The following is a 22,003-nucleotide window of genomic DNA, read 5'->3' on the forward strand; positions in this document are numbered from 1 at the left end:
AATGTGTTGTTCTACTGCGATATGTCATCTCAACTTTTTCTCTATTAGTGGTCGCTGAAAGCAGAACACTGGAAAATGCATCCTTCTTCCTCCAACCAGCTTTAGGACACACCACATCCTTCTCTAGACTTAAAACTAAGACTTATCCTACAGACCAAGTTAACCAGCAATTTAGCACATAAAAAGATGAAAAACTAGGCAATTTGGGGGGGGGGGGGGGGCTGGAGGGGGGGGAGATCAGCCAATACTTAGAAGCACAACAGATTAATTATTCCTGTTATCTTGTTTGATTTCCCAAGAAAACTAAAGGAATCCTTACTGAGGGAATACCACTACGACAGTCAACACTAAAATCGAAAGCACTGATGCATCACCAATTTGTCCTCATATTTGGGAGTTCTGGATGCAAAACACTCCACTGTTTCCTTTGGGTAATTTCCCACATTGAATAGCCTGTATCAGATATAACAAATCTTTAAACTGTTCAAATACCTTAGGTGATACATGCACAGGAACAGATAAAAATAAAGTACCACAGTTTCAATATTCACTTTTATCTTTTACAGAACCAGACTTACTATACAAATATATGATCATATAATACATCTTACACTTTTTAGCTGCACACTATATTCTGATAATAGTTATTTACATAATTATTCTTTCTGCAGGGAAAATATGGTCCACTATGGAAAACACACTCAGGAAAAAGTCATTAGACAATTACTCATACAATACTCTGGAGCCATATCCACAAAACAGGGCAAGTAAGTAACTGCCCCAACGCACTTCTGTGAAGGAAGGATATTCGGGGCGAGTTATCGGTGTTATGGTCAAACCTCCCTCCGTGTGGAGGCAGCCAGTAAGTTTCAGAGAATTTACATGTGCTTATCAAATAAACAGATCAATTTTATATAGCCATTACAAGTACCACTATCCCTCTGCTGGGTGGCTCCCCCCCTCTTTTCGGCAGCCTTCCTTACGGATGTGTTTTGCAACAAGAAGCAACGAGCCCGAGTGCGTGCCCCAAACCTCAACCTTTTGCACCTTGTAGAAATTCGGCTTCAGAAAGGTGAATCTTACGCTAACAGCAGGACAGTTTTTTGTTCTGCCTTTTTGTCCTCTTGATCCTGAACAGCTTTATCTTTTTGAAAGATGGAAATAACACATACAAAAACAGACATGTGTCATGTTGTGCAAGGAGAGTCACGCCATAGACCCACATTACACTATGCACTGTTAGTAACCTTGCACTCATCTCCTTTTCTGAATACTTCTTCCCAATAACCTTATTTATAAGTTGATAGTTATGTCTTATGAAGAAGACTGAGCCTAATTAAGAAACTCCTGTTGCCATAATCGCCAAAGGCTTTTCCCAGGGCATTGCCGCAAGCTCAGCAGGACACTTAGCAGCCAAGAAACAGCTCCTACGATCCAGGAGTTGGGGACCATCACTGGGTAAATTCGCCCCACAGACCAGGCACCAAATACGCTGCAGACAAGCCCAGTGGCCAGGAGGTTGGGCTGGGGTGTGGTGAAACCCAGCTTTGCTGCGCAGCCTTCCCGACCCCACCTTTTTGTGTTCCTATCACAGCCTTTCCCCCTTTGCAATTTAAGCTATTCTTTCTGGGAAAAACTGCCTTTCACAGCGTGTCGGTACACCTGGGCCCCAGCCTTGCCCGTGGCTTCTACAGGCAGAATACAGACAATAGCACAGACAATAACAATAGACGGGCTCTTAATCTGAGGAATGATCCTGTGGAAGCAAAGAGTAGCTCTTACTCCGGCTTTTACGTCTGAGTGGTCTGTGAGCATAGTGCTTAGCTTTAAATAAACGCTGCCGCTGCTCATAACTAAAGAGCATTGCCCTGAGCCAGCAGGTTTTGATACAGCTTTATATATTCCTTACAGTTATTTGCCCCCTAGTTGTGCTTGTTTTCTTTTGAAGAATAATTAAGATTTAATGGCATATTTTCACAGGTTTTTTCTGCTTGCTTTCTTGCTGCCTACTGTGCTGATTGCTTGTGTCTGATCCTGGTCATTACAAGAACTGTACAGTAATTGCCTTTCTGGTGACTCGCTAATGAAGGTCCCCAGAGAGATGAGAAGCTGTTCGTTTGAAGTTCATCATGTTTGCTGTTGGCCTTCTAGTTTAATCTATACATTCAGGACACCTGATTCAATTATTGGACACTCCTTTTTTTCTGAGGATATAGACACCTTGTAAACAAGGTCCTTTATCTCTGCTAACAACATGGCTTACCGCTGATAAATCAAAGCGTTTTACAGACCAGACACACTGTTTTCATCTTTGAAAAGCCAAAACGGTTCAGAAAAAGAAAACCAAAATCTCTTGGTACAAACAGGTGTTTTGGATCATGGAATTACCTCCAAAGTACAGGATTTCAGACATTTGAAATTCAGCGGCATAGTCTAACAGAGATCTGCTTCATGAAAATGGAGTTGATATTTTTCAACTCTCAAAAGTTGTTTTCTTCTTTATAACTGTGCTTTGTAAGAAAAAAATACATTGTGTAATTTTATGTGAAACAAAAAACTTGAAACTGCTTAAAAATCATAAAGTTTGGCACCAAGCCAATCTAAAGCTTGCGGCTATTTATTTCCCAGTCTCTAATCTGCTCTTGCAGGCAGATGATCCAGAACTTATCATTTATTCCTCACCTAGCCCACCACCGATCCAGGAATGAGGGCCTCCTGCTCCCCCGTGCCTCTTTGGGGCTCCTGGGACTTACACACCCCACCAATATTAACCTCAGACATCTCCAGAGCACCTCACCAAGTTACCTGCTGAATGGCTTTTTGAGAGACCTATCCATATTTCACCAGAAATTTATCAAAACGTTCTCCAACGCATTCTGCTTTTGACAAATGGACCTGCCAGATGAAAGCCCGTTTCAATAGGACGATCCCGCCACTGCAGCGCTGGAAACAGGCTGGATCAGTTCAGACAATTAGGTTTCTGTTTTGTTTGCTTGCGTGGTAAATGGCAGCGCGCAGAGGGGCAGGGGAGCGTTTTGCCTTCGGTGAAGGGCACGTGGAAGGAGATTAACTGCTTTGTTTTCCTATCAGTGTAATTTACTGCGTTGTTTTTCTGCAGTCGTGCTTCCTTCCAAGGCAGCTATCAACCTGCATGGGGGGTCCACTGTTTATATGTGCGAGTCTGCTTAGTTCTCTGTTTGTCTAAATATAATTTAAAAGTAAAGGAAATAGCTCTGTGCAGAAGGAGATGTCCGGAGCGAGGCGGTGAACGCGTGGGACGGGGCTGTGCTTGCCAGGGGCACGCACTCCACAAGTCCCGTTCACTGGGGGGTCTCCCAGTACAGCCACACTCAAAAGACCCATAAAAAAAAAGTCTCTCTAGCTGGCTAAGGAGAACCACAGAAAAAGAGGGATTCCTTCCGATTTGAGGTGTTACGGGAGGGGTGAAGGCACACAACAGAGTTACCATAAAGTTACGCAATTAGGTTGAGCGGCAGAAGTTAAGGTCAAGTTCTGCTTGAAAGCATTTATAAACAGACACAAACCTTAGCAGCTACACGAGGAGTTTAATTAGTCAAAAAACCCAGGTGACTATACCACAGCCTCTTCGGCACCACCTGCTTTCACCTCTACTACTAAATATTTGCAAAGAACCAGACATTCTGCAAAGCACCCCTCTAACCGCTCCTGCCAAAGCGGCATGGGAAATCCCTTTTTGTGAATTCAGTGAGCAGCTCTGCTTTGTGCACACCCGTTGCTGTCATGGATGTTCCTACTTACAGGAAAGAGAACTCCGAATCTTTTTTCCCCATAATTGTGCAAGGAATCAGGGCACTGTAATAGTACAAATGAAAATAACTAAAATTTAACATCGTTTGTCATGGCAAGAATAAAGTGGGAGTGACCTGGTAGATCAAAGCAACACCCACATTTCCTCTTGTTGGATGAGCACGAAAGCGGCAGCTAGTAAGTATGGCAGGAACTGGGCAGTCGCTCAATGACTGTCACACACATCTTTAGCTGCACACCAACAGTGAGTTTAGGTATAACTTCTTTTGGCTACAGATTTCACCGCACAATCTCTCTCCCTGTGGGGGATGTGGAATATGACATTTCCTACCTCTCGAAATGCAGTCGCCAAACTGAGCAGATCCCCGGAGCAAGGAGGTGGTGGCACCAGAGCACGCCTGGCCCTGCAGATTTGAACAAAGAAGCATGATCAGTATTACTGCAACGGCAAGTCCTCCTTCAAAAACGTTAAAACACAAACCTCAGCTAAGGAAAATCCATGCTGCCTAAGATTTGATACTGTTTCGTACTCAGAAGATCAAAATACACAGCCAAGGCATACTGTTGTTAAATAAAAATAAATATTTTGCTCAATTCAAACCAATAGCAACTCTTATCCCCATATATCAGTGTATACATAACAAAACAGTGAGAAAACTGCTAGGCTTCTTTCAGAAAAATTCAGTTACAGAAGATCCATTTGCCACATGCAATTGCACTGTACATTTCCACAGACCATTTCAGTAGCAGGTTGATGGAATTATTTATTGCTTCCTTTACACATCAATATAATAATTTGTTCTTTTAAACAATTTTAATGAACTGCCACTCACATGCTTTCTAACGTCTTTACCTGCATTTGATGTGAAAAGATTGAGAAATGTTTGGAGTTTTACTTAACAGCTGATTAAAATAGGCAATATTTGAAAGACAGAATTACTGGGGCATCAGGAATCTAGTAAATGAGCCAGAAAAATCCTGCAGAGTGTAATATATGCATGTGATTAAGAGCTCCTCACTGATAGGTTTTCCTTTCCTCCTTCCTATTATAAAGGCATTAAGGAAGCTGCATCAGTTAAGACACTAGGCCTGAAATACAGAAGTACTTCATTTTTCAAGGAAAGCACAAACAAGAGACAACGTGAAGTCTCTCTCACTTGGGATGACCTCCCTCGATTTGAGGGACACACAAATCAAACAGCCCTAACGATTTGCACAACTTTCCTTGAGAGTCCTTTCAAAGAGCCGTTCAATGAGCTTCCTCTAAAACACCACTGATCAGTCAGCCAGTACAAAAATTCAATTTTAAACTTTACGATTCTTGCATGTTGTCTTATTTATCCATCCATTTAAAGCAGGAATTACCAGCGGCCTTTACAACAAGGGCTGCAAATACTTTTTGCACAGATGTACTCATTCAAATTTGACAGTTAAACTGCCCGAACTCAAGTAAATTTTCCTCACCACTTGAACAGGAGAATTAATTATATTTTGTGTATCTTTTCATAAAATGCATAGAGTAATTCTGAGTTTTAGAAAGGAAATCTCCAAAAGTCTTATGTTATATGAGCATCACCCTGAGACTGAGCAGAAATGTAAATGACCAATGCTGGCTTTGAAAGAGCATTATTGAAAAAACAGGGAAATCTTGCTCCAGACTGTGATAAATCTGCAAATTTTACTAAAACCTTAAAAGCCGAATAGAAAATATTGGTAACAGCTACTAAATACTACTAGTAAAAAAGACCTCTTTCTCACCACATACACAAAAAATAGTGCTAGTGCTGAAGCTGTAATGAAAAGTGACTATTACAGTGGTATCTGCAGTGCTAACAAGGTACATTAAATTAACATCAAAACCTGTTGCAATTGCTCATATACAGTTTAAAAGCATTTTTAGAACTGTGTAACTGATGCAACCATTTGTCCTAGTGGTTCTTTCTTTATTGCGAGCTGGACTCAAGTTTCTGGGGAAGTAAAAACTTTTCAGCTAAACCTCAGCACTACCCCAATCAACCTCTAGTCAAACTTGGGATGGTAAAACTCATGTTTCCTTGGTTACTGACTTTCCTCTGAAATATTTCCAAATGATTTACCACCTAACTATCTGGGCAAGTCCTTTATTTTATTCAATTGTTCTATATAACAAAAGGAGATGCTCTTAATTACCACTATAATTTGTGATCACAAGATCACAATTAATGCTACTGGCTTTATATTTTTGGTTTACAATCCTTTACTTTGCTATATTGTGTGTGTTTTTTTTAATACAACATTACTTCATACTCACTTCCACTTTGCAGAAATATTAAAAAGTAGGGCCAACATAGTTCATTTTTAAATGATCAATTTCATTGATTTTAAATGGGACCTAAGAACCACTGGTGCATTCACCTGCTGTAAAAAGAATGGAAGAGGGGTTGAAGGCTAAAAGGAGCCACCAGTGATCCTGCAAAGAGTAGAAGATGGAGGCAGCATGTAGCAACCAGCTGCTTTTTATTTATTTATTTGACAACTTTGTACCGAGGACTGTCAAGAAAAGAACAGAAAGATGAAAGTGGGATTTTTTGTTTTTACAGCAAGTCCTGTCTGGCAGCTTAAGTCAATCATGTCAGATCATGAAATAAAGAGTTTCCAACAAAGATGGTATTTAGTGGTAGAAGCAGCTCTACAGTAAGACGCTGCTTCGCAGAGATGGAGAGGAGATACCTGGTGGCCACTGCATCAAATATTTTCCTTCACCTGCAACCCCAGCCCAGCCGTACAGAGCACAAAACGCTCCCCAGCACAGCTTGTTTTAGCTCTAGATCCTAGCCAAGTAACATCCTCCCTGATAAAATGGAAAACAGGCAGATTTCTGTCATATCATCCTCACTTGGAAAATGGGCGGATATCCAAGGAGAGAGGGAATCGAGGAGGAACAGCGGAAGTATGCAATTTAGCTCCTTGAATATTTATATATGCATACATACACGCAACTCCAAGAAGATGCAAAGGGAGAGTGTGTGTGTAGTGCACATAAACAACACAAACACATCTCTTTGGATACATGGCTACTCCAACATTTGGAGGTTGCAAATTCATCCATATAATGGGCCCGCTTCCTGCAGCTCCTTACAAAGGAAGTCCCATTGCAGTCACCTATTTAGTTGCTAAGAGTTTGCAGGATCGGACCCAATTTATTAATGCTTGCACAGCAGTTTGAAAATGCAAAGCTCTCTCTAAATGGGAAGTGTCATCATTATTATTATTATTATCATCTAAAAGAAAGATTTTTTGAGTGCTCATATATCTGAAAATAACGTCTTTTTCGTAATATAAATATATTATTGGATCTGATATCCAGGCCATAATGGAACCTAGATAAAAAAAGGCAAATAATTCCATAAAAAGGCTGCACCACATGAAAGAGAATATATGTCTTGACTCCTAAGTGCTTTCTCTTTCTTAGTTTAGAATACAATAATGCATATTTTCATCAGAACCTAAATGATCTCTCTTGTCGCTTTTAGTATCATAAATTCTATTATGATTCAGAAGGTCTTATTACCATAGTGAAAAAGCAGAGTAATTCAAAGAATTTCCAAAGGCAGCAGTGTAACATTGCTGTTGGTGGAGTGCACATTGTTAAGCGGCTCAAAGGCATGAGTACATGGGACTTTAACAACCTCAACTTACTTTACAGCCTGATTTCCCTACCAGACATCAAAAAGATATCTGGAAAAAGCAGCCATTTGCCTCGCTTTTGCAGGTGAAGAGGACCAAGCGTGGTTGGAAGGTGCTCTGTGACTCCAGCTGCTCTAATTCATTTTCCTCATACACAAACCAAGTGGGGAGAAAGCAAGCTGCTCCCACCCCCTAGCCAAAAAAAAAATCCTCCCAGTATTTCTTGTTCCTCACACATGGCTGAGCAAACCAAACCAAGTCCTTCACCTCCTCTGACTTGTCTCCATCACAGCAGAAGGCTGGTCACTTTTTTCCGCCACGGGCAGGGACATGGGGATATACCAGAGGCAAGTCAGGCCAAGGATGAGCTCCAGCCACTAGCTCTAAACAGAGACAAGTTTTATCACCTCTTTTTCCTTTCTTAGGATGAAGCACAGAGTGGGGATAACTGTGATTGCCTCTCACAAGTATCACCTCATAACAGGACAAAGCCATCAAACCAAAACACCACAAGAACATCCTTAACTGCAGCCACAACTCCTTCCTCTGTGCTTGCTTCTTTAGCCTTGTATTTGCCATTAGACAAGAGCAAGCTGGTAGCAAGACACCGTTATCCACATAAAGCACAGGGCTTCATCGCTAATTCTCTGCCCTCAGCAGTGATTTGACGGATCACATCACATGGAACGTTAAACGTTGGAAATCCATAGGTGGATGTGGTGCTGCCGAGCGGCACCAGCCGCAGCACGGGACAGGCCGCTGGCCACCACGGTACCCGGCCAGCTTCTTCGGACTCTGCTTTTTTTTAGTCAAGACTTCCAAAAAGCATGTGTCAGCTGCAGCAATGCAAACACCAGCCTGACAGGAAGTCCTGTCCAGTAAACAAAACATGAACTGCCAAAAAAAGGTCAACTAAGTTCACTGTTTTAATTGTGAATCACAAGAAGCTGAACACCTGTAAAGGCAGGTTTAATTGAGGGACATTTGCTCGTAGCAACTCAACTCATTTATTCTACCAAGACCACTTCAAAGACATCTCAGTCTGCTGTAAACGAAACATCTTTACCCCATTCATCCTTACAGTATTCTACATCTAACAAGACTGACATTAAGTAGGTTAAAAAAAACCCACCAACAAAACAAAACACACAGCATTTTTGTGCCTAATGAACAATACCCATCTACTGACTCTCATATCATTAAAGCACTACTGCCATCTAAATTAATAGATATTGCAATTAAGATTAAGTAATAAGAAGCTGAAAACTGCTCCTTGTGGCTTCTCATTTAAATGGGGGATGAAAAAAAACAGCAAATCACTTGGAAAGTATACATCAAGGTTATGGTATGTAATTTGGTAGAACTGAAAATTTTATTCACTAAGGTTGCAGAGTTAGATTACCCTGTGAAAACATCAAAAATCAAAATTTTGTGCAAAACTAAAGTTGACAATTTATTGATTAAAGAGAGGACTGCTCAGTTTGACAGCCAGTTTGCCTAAATGTTCAATAGGTTTTACTGTTAACTTGTTCTCCTACTCACTCAATTTTCTTCAACCAGCTAACCCAGCTCAAAAACACAATTGCTGTCTCTTCATTAAGACCTTGGGTTAGCTCAGCCCAGAGATTTTTATTACTCTGAAAACAGGGATTTGGGAGAGCTCTGATCATCTGGCACTCAGGCCTGAACAGTTTTAAGCATGGAGAATTCCATATATAAATGCAGGACTATAAGCTTGATCACATCCTTGTGATCAAATCGCACCAGGAAGATTAAGACACGGCAGGTGTAGTTAACCTCCTCAGGGTAAGGCTGCCGCAAGGCCAGTCCTCCATTCTCCCCCACACCTTGCAGCTGAGCACAAAGAAGGGGAAAGCGTTGGGCACAGCTTCAATTTACTCCATTTAACATGCGTCGACACACCCAACAATACTGCTCATCTGCTCCCATGCAAGTATCACCCATGCTGGAATGACTCAAGGTATAGTCATGATATTAAACAGTATATGTCCCTGCAGTAATAAGTTTAACTTGCATTGAAATGAAATGCGATTAAAATACAAGATTACAACGCAAACACAATGAGCGTAGCCATTACCCCACGTTTTGAACACAGTGCAAATAAGGAGTCATACATCATGAGGAAGGAGGAGGAAATTAAGTTCAATGGTAGCATGGCAGAGCTGCCGCTGTGGCATCAAACACGGTCATGGCACTGCACAGGCAAACCCTTACTTCTAAGGAAAAGCTACAGCATTCAAACCATATAGCAAGGAGTTGCATCAAAATATTCAGCCTCATCCACATTTGTCATTCCCAAAATGGGGTTGTGGAAGAGAAAACTGATTCATAACCACTTTTAAGCTTCCCTCCCGCCACCAAATTCAGCTCACAGGAGGAAGACACAAGTCAAAATAAAGAGGGTCTTAGAAAAAGCTGCATGTTTTCTTCGGTTTCATGATGTGCCCCGATGCCCTTCAGTGTTCTGGTGCAATGAGATACTCCTTTAATATCTAAGCCAAAAGACAATTTGTCCGAGAAGCCTGGAATGTGACACTGCCCCTTCCCTGCCTCACTAGCAGGTTTTCCAAGGATAATGAGTGCTCTTATGTTGTGTTATTATAACATCAAAAGACAAGTGTTTTGCAGGTTAGAATCAAATGGAAGTGGAATGACTTCTTACGATTTGGTCAAGTTTGCCATTTTCACATTCCGGTATAAAATTATTTTTGTCCTGATCCTAAGGGTAACATCAAGAGGAAGATTTGTTATCTATTCCTCCAGCAGATAGATGTTTAATGAGCACTTGATGATTCATCTAGAGTATAAAATTTCAGCTGAGAGACTGGTGTTATTATTCAAGCCCATTTCGCAGTCAGACAGCTCCCACTCTTCTATAAAGTATTTCTTTACTCTGTGAAAAACAAGGCCTTGGAGGCAAGTCAGGGGCTACACAATGGCATATTGAATTTACTGGCTTTATCTCGAACAATATGGCAGAAATATTTCAGTGATGCAAGATCCAATCTATAAATAACAAGAAAACGCGGTAAAAGACTGCGGCGACAGATTGTTGAAATCCCCAATGGGTTGAACGGGAGTTTACTAGACAGAAGTCCTAAAGGGTTACAGTTGCGAGCGGAGCTGAGCCAAATAAAAATAAAAACAGGGAACCTAAAATGTCGGTGAGTAAAGGAATCATCTGACACTGCAAGGGAGCAGCACTCAGTCACCGTACGGCATCTTACCATTTCAAATCTTTGAATTTCTTTAAAGAGATTCATTTTCCCCTCCTTTCTTCCTCCCGGCAACTGTTTTGAAAACATGTGCACTTCGAGCCTGGAGAGGGACACGGGCACTGCACCAAAGAGCAGCCCAAAGCGAAGACAGCCAAACGAGCCATCGGAGCATGACATTCCCCGTCCCCCTCCCCACGCTGTTTGCCCGTTGTGATTTCCCAGCTTCTTCTCATCTTGCTTGGCAGCTGCTGTGAAAACCTTCCCCCTCACCAAAAGGTTAAACTCGGAGGTTGTTGTTGCCCCCCTTCTTTCTATGATGTTCAGGAGAAGCAGACACCAGCCTGAATCAGGGCCCAGACTGCACTCCATCTAAATTATACTAAACGTAAAAAAACTTGAGTGAAAATTCCGATGCAAAGTTTGTTACCATTGGGGAGCAGACAAGGTCAGTTAGCAGATTAGATTAAAAAAAGATTGAAGTTCAAAAAAAATTTAAGCAGATGAAGTTGCATCTAGCCCACTAGTGTCATACATAAACCTGCGTCCCCAAATCCAGTTCTGACCCGGTCTAGATGCCATTAGAGGCTGTCGTGTTCACAGTTCCCACCTTCTCTCCTCTGCAAACCCTGTTCCTGCTGCTCTTTAAAGCCAGCTCATTCGGCTGGGGAAATCCTGGCCTCTTAAGACGTACTCAGACCTTCACATCAATTAAACTAATTGGCCGCAAGTACAGCATGTACCTTAATCGTAACTGCAAACACTCTGCGATTATACAAAATCCTTGCTGAAAGGGAGAGCACTATTTTTGAAGGGCTGTGCAAAATAAATATTGGAAAAGAGAAAGGGAGGTGCTCACCATTATAAAAAGATTGCAGCACTACAGTGGAATTGTCCTGAAAGTTACAGTTTATATCGGTGGCACTATATTAGACAATTTCCTTGTATCACTCTCAAAGGACAAAAAATCCAAATAAATACATTTATCCCATTAATTCTACGTGTTTTATAAAAATACCTTAACCATGTTTGTTTTGTAACCATGATCTGCCCTTTTATCAGGTCTTCTCCTTTCTGAAGGCTTTGCTTCAACCAGCCCCTATCCCCACATATCTTCTTATATTAATTCTTAGATTATTAACATACACAGGGAAGCCAGAGCTATTTAAGGATCCTATTTTCCATACTTGTAATTAAAAGAATGACAGCTAAACTGGGCTGATCATTATCACCCAAAGGTTTGCCACTTGCAAAGTTGCCATTTCTAGTGTGACAGGGAGGCACGGCCGAACCGGAAAGCAGAGACTCCAAGGGCACCGAGGAGTCGGTGGCCCGTCCTGCACAGAGGCTCGGCCGCCCCGCGCGAGGCCTGGCAGAGGCCCAGTCGTCACGACCAGCCCCACCGGGGTGCGAGACGCAGCAGAGGAGCCGTCCTCCAGGGACGACAGGTATCCCAAGACTTTTGCTGCTGGGAGCCTTTCTTCCTCGTCTTCCCACCATTGCTAAGCTGATTCAGCTTCACTGATGTTAGCGGCATTGAAAGCTGAGCAAAGTCAGGCTCTCGCTGGCAATTACAAACATCATATTGATTTAGACTTACGCTGAGCTATACTGAATAAAGCCTATGGCAGGATTCCCAGCATAACTGGCATCAGGAATGGGGACAGTGCATTATTGGTAGAAGACGCAGGTGAGACTCCTCAGGAGATGATGAGCAAAAGAACCAGATAACCCAAGACTCTGTTGGCAGCATACTGTCCCCACCAAATCACAAGGCCTGATCACAACTCTCCTGGCAGCAGACATCCAGGAGGAACGGCACCAGCGGGTGCTTACTGTGAACAACAGCCTGCTCCTCCAAGAAGGCCGCTGAACAAGCAAACAGGTTACAGCTGAAGTATCTGTCCCTCCTCCTCTAACTGAACTTCTTTACACACTTGAGTCAGGGAGTCATGACTTCGTCATTTAGCATCTTTGAGAAGAGGAAAGGATTATTTCCAGAAGAAGAGAGAGTGAGCCCACAAACACAAGCAACAGCCATACCTGGCTTGGTGCATAGTCTGATGCAAGATAGGAAAGAGAAGAGGGAAGGTCTGAGTCTCCAATTTCAGCCTTGCTGGTGGCAGGTCACACTAAACTGTACCGCTCTGTTTTCAGATATCCCTTATGAGTTCCATCTCAGGTATCTGAAGTATGTGGAAAAGTGTTCAACTGCTCTTTTTTTTTTATATATCTCTACTAATCTAAATGTATTTGCAGGAAGAGCAGATGATTATCAGACACCTCTAAAGTCCTCTTCAACTCACTTGACTTTCTGAAGCCAGGGAGATTTAGCAGGGTCCAGTATGACTGCTCTGACTTTGCTGGACACTGTCATTCACTTGACAAGGACACGAGATGCCACAGATAGGGGTAGGAAAAAAATGCTTAGTATGACAACCTAAATTCATAAATACAGATTTTCAGACATCCTACAATTCTGGTATTTTTTTTCTAATGTTATTACATAAAAGGGAGGTGTCATTGTAGCCATTTTCTAGCATGTGTTAAAAAATGTTCAAAACGGATGCAATTTTCTTTAAGTAGTCAATGATGCAGGGAGGGAGTGCGTACGCTGAGGATACCAACCAGCAAGAGCCCTTTGGGAGGCTCAGCTGGGAAATATCTGCTCCACCACAGGCAGGCTCGAGACAGTCTCCAAGACACTCAGCCCTGTGAAGGCATTTGCACATGCAAAAGCAGAATATTTGGGTAGACAGCAGTCAGTAGCAACTTCTTGGATTTCAGCCTTGACACTTGAGTCCACAAGGCTCTTGCACCCTTTCTTGACATCTGTAGATGTGCAGGCTTCGGTCAGTACTGAGAGGAGCATTTACTACAGAAGAATGCAAAAGAAAGTTTTACAATATTTAAGTGGTTCACTGGACTATTCTTTCTCAGGTAATATGATATATTAGATGAAAACTTACTTAAAAGAATAATTATTAGTCAAAAGAAGTTTACCCACAGCACGAGCAGTTGCCACATCTGAGGTCTGCCTTCCTCACAGCCTAGCTCTCTTACCTTGCCATTGCAAAGAGTTACTCTGAGATAAAGACAACCAACCTGACAGGTATTTTGCATAATTTTGGGCTTGGAGTCTCTTCAGCTATTTATTAGTTTACAGACATCTTTGCAAATACTCATGCAAAATTAAATGGAATTATTATTTTGAAATTACTATTACATGGGAAAAAAAGTCAGAACTTGGAACTTTCAAGAGTTTTAAAAAGAAAAGTAAGAGGAAAATTCTTAACTTTAGTAAAGTAGCAACAGCTTGCATCTTTCTACTTGGAAAATGAATGCTCTGAGATACCCTGTGGAAGATCCAAGCATAAAAAGAGAGGAAACGATTATTTTATTTCCTCCCATGACAAAAAAAAAAATAATAATCTCTCTTGGGCAGAGAAGCAAATACCCGCTTACTGTCCCCAGTAGCCAGGATAAAGGATATGGCCATAGGAAAGCAAATATAGCTTCAACATTCCTGACAACCATAGGGTATAGATAAAAGCATAACTACAATTTAGAGGGAATTAGAATAAATACAGAAAGGTTAGAGGGCAGTGTGAAATCACACTGATAACCTAACTCTTCATTCCCAGAAAGACATTTTGAAAGATTTTTGGTGCTGGTGTTTACTGCTCTTGGGGTTTTTTTTTGGTGTGTGAATTTTGGGGGATAATTATGCAAATTCTCGTTCATATGTAAGGGGAAAAAGTAATTAAATTACAGCTCATAGCTTGCGGTTCACAGGAACCTCTCCACTCTTTTTTGAAATATATAATAAGCATGCATATATATATATATATATATATAAAAATAACAATTTTAATGATGAGAGTATCATGAGCAACAACGAATGAGATCAGATAATATACAGTGTCAGGTATTCAAGGGACTTTTTCATTGTAATTAAGAGATGGTGGTGAAAGCAACACAGGTTTCGGGTAGGGAGACCTTTTAGATAATGAAGTTCAAACAATTTAGATTTGTACTAGTTAAAGAACTCTCTCCTTCATTGTTTGCCATTTTGAATTTAATCTTTTTTCTGTCTCTGGAGTTTTGCCATTCATTTTTCTTGCAGGCTCTTTATGGGCAGAATTTCTGCAGTGGCAGTATTTCATTAGTATTTCTCCACAGGGAACTTTTTTTTTTTTTTTACAGAATATTAGCACGCTACTGACTGGTGAAACGTCCTGGCTCCAGCACAATCTCACAACGAAAGTGCCAAACGTCCTATCATGAGAAACACTTAAAACTTGACCATACAAAACCCAGGTGAATTTTCCGTAGGAAAATGATCCCATGTTAGTGAGGGATTGCACTAGATGGAAGACCTAATAGTCCATCTTTCTTCTCCGATTTCTATACCCCCTTGCCTGAACACGCGCGGCGTGCCCCGCTACCGGCACTGCCCTCCAGCCTTCGTCCGGCAGCACCAGGCCTTTCCTCCCCGCTTCACGTGCGGCCCCCTCCCGGCATCCGTGGCTTCAGGCACGAATATCCTCCAGGGACAGGTTATTGCAGCGAAGCAGCCATGATGAGCAGAAACATCAACTCTTAATGACAAGAAAGCAGCTCAGTACTCAGAAGATACTGATCTCAGGATACAGCAGCGTACGCAAAGCTCCGATTAGAGGAACTCGACCCTGACGCAAAGAGGCTCTTGAAGGCCCCTGAGCGGTGAGTGCTGGAAGAGGCCATCTACTCACTAGATGCTCCTAGTCTCTTTCAGCTTTTCAGGCTTGTATTTTCCAGGATTTTTAATTAAAAGATAATAGCAAAAGATCTTTCGGATTTAAAATGAAATCCTTGTATTCGTTCTGGTTCCTCTGGCGGCTTCCCTCCAGACACCTTCCCGCGGCCGGGGGACAAACCCACCCACTCGACAGGGGCAGGAAAACGCCCCTCTCTCTCCCCCGCTTCTCTCCTCCTTCCCCAGCTCTGAGAGAGGCAACAAATCTGGTACTAGCGTTTAGTTTCCTTTCCCTTGTTTCCTTTTATTTGTCAATTTAGTCTTCAGCAATCATTTCAGCACAGCCTGCAAGTACCACTGTAATATCTGCAGGATAATGAAGCACTAATTACCGCACAATAAACCAGTCTGACCCCTCCAACAACCCCCAAAACAGAACAAAGGAAAAAAGCCCCTCAAAGCGGAGCTTTTTGCCCAGAACTTGCCTTGCAACTTAAATTCTTTTGACAGTGGATATGTGACTTATCTTTTCGAATATCTTATTCATCTCTCTATTTCCTATGTAATAACAGGAAAAGAAAAATAAAATTAGTCCTACACTCATTTATTTCTAAAGTATTCCCTTAGAAAGTTAATATTTTGGCTTGCATTTCAAAGGAAACCAAACCAGCATCCTCACAAAGGCGTCAGATTTCCAAAAAGGCGAGGCTGCGGAGACGGCGAGGCCGCCAGCGGTGATGCAGCGCTGCGGTGCCAGGGCCACCCCGGCACGGGCAGCACGCCTCGCCTCGCCTCGCCGCCCCCCCAGGCACTCCTCCGCTCGGGGCAGGAGGCCGAAACCGATACCATGAGCAGAGAAAGAAACGCACAAACCGGAGAGGCGCGTGCCAGGTGGCAGCGTCCGGCCCAGAGCAAGCGAGGTTCCTCCTCCAACAGGAAAAGCTCCAGGAGATGCCGTGCACCATCAAGGCGGGCTCGTTTCCACATGTGCAAACAGGTGGCTGATGCCGATGAAGGCAGCTGCACACTTTACTGCTAATAAGCGACACCAGGGGCCTCGTTAGGAAGTTAGGAAGTATTTCCGAGCACAGGTAATCCTGTAGCAGGGCCCCCAGGGCCGAGGCCACCGCGTGTGGCCCCAGGGTGCTGCATGTGCCAAGCAGGTGCGCGGCGGGGGCTGGCCACGGCGGGAAGCAAAGTGAAGCTGCCCAAATGTTCGCGTTTTGTGGTAGGTCCTGCACGGTAGAAAACACTGTCTTTCCTTGATTTGAGACTACGGAATTAGCTTGTATTTCACTATCTCCTACTATCTAAACATCATCCAAGGAAATAACACAACATACCACAATCACTTTGTTCACTTCCAAATTTTCAAATGATGCCCTCTTCTCAACGTGAGCCTCAGAAGGCTAGGAAAGGGGACAGCCTCAGGACTGCACAAAACTTGCACTTACACTAGCTAGAAGCAAACAAATCCCACATGATACTACTTGATCATTCATCCCATAACAGAAAGACTTTAGCAATGACTTTCCTTGGTAGTCCCAGTTCCAGTCACATTGCAAAAAAGAAAGTTTACACGAGTTAAGTGAGCTACATTTCCTCTGCTGGCTGTGCCATAAGAGCTCAGCTAAACTTCTGTTAGTTGATCCCTATTCTATGTGCACATCACTTATTAGCTCACAGTTGCATAAGTTAGCAGTACACACTTCTACCCAAGTCTGAGCCAGAAAAAAAAAGAAAGAAAGAAAATAAAAACTATCAGATCTGGATTCAAATCCTATGCTACTGTCTCTGAATATCTTGTTCAACTCCTTTACATTAAAAGTCAGTCAAAACCTGCAGATCTAGATGCCAGTTTGAATTACAGGAAAAAAACCCACATTTTAGGTGCAAATACGTAAAGCATCTACAAACATCTCATTCATTAACTCTTTATTTAGCACTACTGGCAGTTTATGCACAGGGCTCTGAGGAGGTTAAACAAATGCAGATATTCCCCAAGTTTCCTGCTAAGGTGACAGTTAATTACGAAAGCACAGACTTACCCCAGAGGAAAGAAGAGGAAAAACAAGGATTTCCCACCCCCCTCATTAGCAGCGTTAAGGTCCCGCATGCCCGGCTCTGTGTCCCTCTCCCAGGCTCAGCAGCACCTTTGTCTTTCCTCACTTCAGAATTTGATTGTTGTTGTTGCTGTTTTCAGCAATGCGTTTCAGATCTCTCTCCGACAATATGCCCTCTGTATTATGTCTACAGCAACAAACCTATTATGCACAAACTCTTCTGGATAGGCATTTCGGTTTGATAGTCTCTTCAGATACAGCTGACTTCTGCATGTTAGAAGTCACAGAAAACCTCACAGGAGGAAGCCTTTCATGTTCTCAGTAGCATGAACTAGTCACATCACCTGTCTCTGGGATATGTGTGATGATGTGCACTGCCAGCATCTTTCCACTTCACACTGAAGATGCACCGAACTCCAGAAGCGATGTGGAAGTTTTATTACCAAACGTGGTTTTGTGCGAGTGGTGCTCCAGCCTGCTGGTAACCGTGTCCAAAGACACAGGCACACACCTCTTGCACTCCTAAAGTGCGTCTCTAAGTCAGGATCTGAGTAATCAAAAATAGAAGTAGGAATCTACAGCTAAGGCTGCCAAAAGCCATCAACGTGAGGGAGAAACAAAGGCACAACTGAAATACGAAGCTAATCCGGGAGACCCAGCCTAAGGAGACATGTGTTCTCATCACCACCACCACCCCCCCCCCACGGGGATCGGCGACACCAGCGCTGAACACGCACGTCTCGCGGGGTATGGGTTGCCATTACAAAAGCATGTTTCAGAGCAGTGGCACATTTTAGGAGCAAGCCGTGCTTTGCATTTCCAAGTTTCTCAAAGGTCACAGAGCCTCCCATGAACCAGCATAGCTCCAGACACAAACCAGCATCTGGCTCTCCTCCCAAAGCCGCCTCTTGGGCAGCACTGCCATTGATGAGGTAAGGTCAATGGTCAAGACAAGATAACTGCTGCTGTCAGAGCCCATCGGACAGCAAATCCACACAGCTCTACATCCTCGCTATGAACCTGCCCATGGGGGATGCTCCTGCTAAGAAGGAGAGCACGGAAACGTCTTCTTCCAGAGTTTCTCCCAGCCCTCTCTCTTCCTAGTTTCTAAAAAAAAAACCTGAAACAGGGGAATAAAATCTCGAATTTCTTTGTGGAAATTGCCAACTAAATGGCTGCCTCTTGCAGACTCTTATCTATAGTTTGGAAAAATCCTAAGGTATTTTTTTCTTCAGCACCCTATATCTGAACAGAAATATTGAATAGCATCTAACCTTACATTTGTGAAGAAACTGAACTTTCATTGCTTCAGCACTTGACATAGCTCATAGTTAGAAAGGGCAATTTTCATCTATCGCCCGATGAGTCGGTGATATTGCTGAGAATTTGCTACCTTTAAAACAAAGTTTTTCAGAGGCAAAAGTGTGTTTGTTCTCAAAGTATTACGTAAAACTCCAAACTACCGTATCTGCTAGCACTACCAGCTACAAAGGTCTCTGAAAACATGTTCACACAGCGTGAAAATTCTGAACAAATGGAAAGCTTTACAGCAATACAATAAGCACAACCATCGCCTTCACAATTGCAGTTGACACTTAAATATTTAAAAATAACAAGGGACATATGGGTTATTCATTTTCTCTTTTACTTTAATTCTGCTTCTGAAAATAGTTTTTAACTTAGTTATTTTAAGACAGAAATGGCACCATTTTAGCACTGAACTTGAGTGCAATTCATCAGGTTGTGAGTTCTAACCTGACACTTACAATACACCAAATGCTTTTTCAATGCTGCTGTTGTACCATCTGCTTTGATATTGCTTCAGAATTATACTTAAAAATATGTAGCTGGAAGCAAAACAAGGTTTATAGAATTTGACTACAATCTATATCTTTCTGGGAGGAAGGATTAATCTTCAGTGCTTGAAAGCTTTTATGTTTTATAATTTTTGACAACACTTGAAAAACAGAACACAACTGGAACTGCCACAAGGATGTAAAAGTTTACTCTATCCAAGTGCTAAAATAGTGGTGCTCTTGCTAAGTTCCTCTAAAGAATATTTTGTGTGATGCCATTTTTTCCCCTCAAAACCTAGCCCACAGATATTGCAGGGTTTTGTTTTAATGGTTCTTCCACAAATGTGTGTAGAACCAAAATATTATGCTCGTCGTAAAGTAGCATGCCATAATAAAACAGATTTCTGAAGGACAATGTCGGTTTCATCACTTTCTTAAAGACTATAAACAGCAAAAAACTCAACAGTTCAATTCTTTTGTGGACAGACACAGCAGAAGTGAATGGAGGCTGGCACTGGCCTCGGGCAGAACCAGAATTTGAGACCCATCGGGGTTCAAGCAACACTGCCTACATGCGTGCTTGTGCTCTGACTTGTCATTATTCCAAGCAAAAAAAAGGCACTCTCGGTTTTATCCTTTGTGATCTTTTCTCAGCTAGCAGAACACACAGTAAAGATGAAAAGATGAAGCAAACAAGGTGCCTTATCTATATTCATTCATTTGAAGACCATTCACAGTATCCCAAGAAGGGAGGAGGAAAAAAAAAAGTGGAGATCCCACCTATGCTATTCACACTACCCTTCATCATAGGATTCCTACTTCCTATGATTTTTTCCCAGTAAAATTTAAACATACAAGGTGAAGAACTTTACCACTCATAAAAGGATTTATTCCATAGCCCAGATCTAGAAATTTCCTGATGACCAGGCTAAAGGCAATACTGCGACTTGAAGCATTTCCACATTTCAACAGAGGGGAGCAAGAGGCTGCGGAAACAGCTGCCGTGAGCTTTCCAGAAGAGACTGTCACAATTCTCAGAGATCGCAAGCACTTTTTCCAATGTGAACCCAATGCTGCTTGCAGCAAACGGATTATAATGCACTTCAGCGCAGTGAGTCAAGCTGTGTGCAGCCCAAGTGAACGCTGGCACCACGCAGCAGGTACTCACAGGGGTGCACCGTCGGTCAGAAAGCAGCCATTGCGTACATGGATTGCTATTTTTCCATTCTGCCCTTCATTCATCCACCGAAATATTTTGCTTTAACATGTTTCCATACTTCAGAAATTGTGTGCTAAGTGCACCAGTGAGAACGGATCCATACGTTAATTTTCCACTCATTTACCTACATGGGTTAGAAAGGACAGGTCACCACTGCTTCCCCAGGGCTCCCAGCTACAGCGCCTGGGCATATTCGTCATAGACTGATACTGCTGAAGTTGACAGAAGCTCTGGTTGACATTATTCAGCTTGATTTCCCCACCACATTCGTCTTTCTCAAATATAGCCATTTCTTTACCCTCCTCCTCTGATGCCATCCCTGGCTCAAGTGATGCCAGCCTCCCTCCTTGTTTCCCCTGCCACCGCGCTTGGCCTCACGCCCCTCCGCCATCTCTTACCCACCTCTAACAGTGTCAAACAAGCATCTTTCCATTTTGCACTTCGCACTTAGGGGCAGCTCCCCGTTACAAAGCTCAGTATTTGTTCCCTGCAGGAACCTCCTTAGAGCTCCCATTTCTCCATGGCCCGTAACCACAGCTCTCACATCCGGATAGCGTCTGCGGTCACGGCGTTGCCGAGGCGGGCTCTGCTCTACGCTCGACATACGTGAAAAAGCAGATTTCCCTCATCTATGCTTTTTATGGAAACGTGTGGCACTGCCCAAATCACCTTTCAAAAACTACCGCTGTAGTGACCGACCATTGCTCAGCTCCATGGATTAAAAACGTGACATAAACTTCACAGTGCCCTAGCCGTGTCTGTAAATATTGTTCCCATTTTACACACAGGAAACTGATGTACAGAAAGCAAATGTGGTTTACAAAGGTCACACGCTGAGTCAGTCACAAAGTACAGCTAGGTCTGGAAATCATTACTCTCCCTAACCACTAAATAACATAACACGGCCTCCCAGAGACCTGGACACGGCCAAGCTGCCGCTCTTCTGAGACTCCCTCTTCCTAAAGCTGAGTTTTTCAGCAGAGTTTACTGTCTCCATTGCAGCTGCATAGGTAACTCCTCATTCCAGAACTACCCTTGGAGTATCCCCAAATTATATATATTTTTTTCTTTTTCTTTTCAACTGGAAAATATTTTCTGTGAAAACTACAATATGCATATAAATCTTCAGTGTTTTTATAACTCTTCCCGATTTTTAAGAAGGGCCCAGAACAGCAGAGTTATGTTTTTCGGCAACACATGTAAACATATACTAATTATTGTGCTGATGAAAAAAAAATATATATATATATATATATATATACACACACACACACACACACATATATATATATATATATATATACACATACATAAAAATTTGGCAAAGCAGAAGTAAATTACATAGTATCCCCCCCATACACACACATGGAAAAAGACTAATTCTAAAGATTTTGTCATTAACTGAGGCTCTTGAGCATATATTACAGTTAAAAAAAAACCAAAACAAAACAAAAAACAAAAAAACCCCACCATTTTATTCCTATAGTGCAGACAGA

General features: G+C 42.4%; 1 long non-coding RNA gene across 1 annotated transcript in view; it reads right to left on the reverse strand.

The window, feature by feature from the left end:
• LOC135329889 (uncharacterized) overlaps positions 1-22,003 on the reverse strand; it is a 193,978-nt gene that overhangs the window by 121,710 nt on the left and 50,265 nt on the right. The window contains exon 2 of the long non-coding RNA XR_010391522.1: positions 4,121-4,193. This is a non-coding gene — a long non-coding RNA (uncharacterized LOC135329889). The remainder of the gene's footprint in view (positions 1-4,120; positions 4,194-22,003) is intronic.

Source organism: Dromaius novaehollandiae, chromosome 14 (genome assembly GCF_036370855.1).
Source record: "Dromaius novaehollandiae isolate bDroNov1 chromosome 14, bDroNov1.hap1, whole genome shotgun sequence".
In the NCBI taxonomy this organism is placed as follows: Eukaryota; Metazoa; Chordata; class Aves; order Casuariiformes; family Dromaiidae; genus Dromaius; species Dromaius novaehollandiae.